We start from the raw sequence: 2,105 nt of genomic DNA on the forward strand, positions 1-2,105 counted from the left end.
CCTTTGCGTTAACGTTAATCGGTCTTTATCAGACTGTCCCATGTATTAAATGTGTAGGAACATAACTGCAGATGCTGGTACAAATCGAAGGTATCACAAAATGCTGGAGTAACAAGGCAAGTCAGGAAGCATCTAGGGGAGAGGGAATTGGTGACGTTTCGGGTCGAGACCCTTCTTCAGACTGAAGAAGGATCTCGACCCGAAACGTCACCCATTCCCTCTCTCCTAGATGCTGCCTGACCTGCTGAGGTACTCCAGCATTTTGTGATACCATGTATTAAATGTGGTACACTTTATCATTTTCTGTTTTTCATTTGATTGGATAGCACGCAACAAAAGCTTTCCACTGCACCTTGGTACAAGTGATACTCATCAAAACCATCGCTAATGAATTTGATCTTTTGAAATCTTATTTTTTTGTTTTAATTGTCAAGATTGTTTCATCGTATTGCCGATGAGTAAACATGTACTGTGTTTGCAGACCCTTTATGCTGCAGCAAGTAAGAATTTCATTGTTCGGTGTTTGGAACATGTGACAATTAAACGTTCTTGAACGATCACTTTCACTGCACTCTGGGATTCGGTCCATCACCGAGTTTGCATTTTACAGTCAGAATCTGGTCAGTCCTTCGGCCGGACGTCTTAGAAATTTTTCCGTCAATTTTTAAAACGGTGTGGAGATGCCGGGGATTGAACCCGGGGCCTCATACATGCAGAGCATGCGCTCTTCCGCTGAGCTACATCCCCAATGTCGCGAGCATCTCGAGAGGCAAATTCGATCCAGTGTCGCTCCAGTTGTGAACGAAACATCGACGGAAAAAGACAGAAAATAGCGGGGGCAGGCCGAATCGGCCTTCGATTTGCTCTGGCATGCAACACGAATGCTCTGGCATGCAACACTTAGCCCACTGTCCCAATTCTCCCCGGTAAATTCTGGATATCCTTTCTGTCCAGTAGTCTCTCATTCCATTATTGAAACTGATCAATGGGAGTTGGTCGGGGAAGTGGACGCGAGTGAGAAGAACGGGTGGAAATAACACGAACGGATCTGTATATTTATATACATGAATCGGTCTGTGTTTTGGAATTAAATGCCGTTGATGTTATTTTAAAGGTTCGGGGCAATGGCGGAAGCAGTGAATCTTTGCATCGAACACAACACTGCGAGTCAGTCTGAAAGAGAGCAGAACACAGTGGAAAGACTAATCGGTCGGACAGCATCGAGTGAGAATGAGAGTCACCTGCTGGGTCGATAACCTATCATCAGATCGGTTCACACGCAAAACAGAAAGATTAAAAACCCAGAAACAAATCAAAGCACAACATCAGATCTCCATCACTTTCAATCTCCCCACAATTAAAACTCCCTCCGCAACGCCTTGGTCACACATTCCTCCTCACCAAACCGCACACTCTCCGGGTACTTTGCCCTGCAATCGCAGGAGACGTAGCACCGGTCGATATATTCTTCCTCCACTCAATCCCGGGACCACAGCTGTCCTTCCAGGTGACATATATGTTCACTTGCACATTTTCTAACTGCGTGTAGTGCATCCGCTATTGCCGATTTGGGCTTCTGTACAAGCAAGGACAGGTCGACTACTTTGCAGAACACCTGTGCTCGGTCCGCCAAGGCCCAATGTGTCTCCCGGTCGCTAACCGTTTTTCAACTAATGTCCGCATGCCTTCACTGAACTTTGTCTCCTGGGCCTGCTCAATGGTCAAAGTGAAGTCACAAGCAAAATGGAGGAACACCATCTCATATTTCGCTTGTGTAGCTTAAAACCATCATGGCGCAATCAATTAAAAAATTGCAATTTTAGGTAACTAACCTGCAACAGCGTACTCCTTCCCCCTTTTCTCCCCCAAGAGCAGCCCTTTTTTCATCCAGGTCCCCCACCCCCGCTCTCCTCATCCCTCCATGAAACCTGGCTGACCGCAATGGTTCCCCCCCCCCCCTCGCTCTCAACTTGTACCGTTTATAATACACTCTATACACAATTCGCAAATTGTCTATCCCCAAGCTTAACAATTCGCAACTCTTGTCGTTGCGGGCCCACATCGATCTCATTATTTCTGGGCCTTGTCCAACAACCTGCCTATCA

At 46.4% G+C, this 2,105-nt stretch overlaps 1 non-coding gene across 1 annotated transcript; it reads right to left on the reverse strand.

Annotated features, from left to right (window-relative positions):
* Positions 1 to 675: 675 nt before the first annotated feature.
* trnaa-ugc (transfer RNA alanine (anticodon UGC)) lies at positions 676 to 747 on the reverse strand. The gene has a single exon. It is a non-coding gene; the product is annotated as a tRNA-Ala (tRNA).
* Between the last annotated feature and the right edge of the window lie 1,358 nt (positions 748 to 2,105).

Source organism: Rhinoraja longicauda, chromosome 34, assembly GCF_053455715.1.
Source record: "Rhinoraja longicauda isolate Sanriku21f chromosome 34, sRhiLon1.1, whole genome shotgun sequence".
In the NCBI taxonomy this organism is placed as follows: domain Eukaryota; kingdom Metazoa; phylum Chordata; class Chondrichthyes; order Rajiformes; family Arhynchobatidae; genus Rhinoraja; species Rhinoraja longicauda.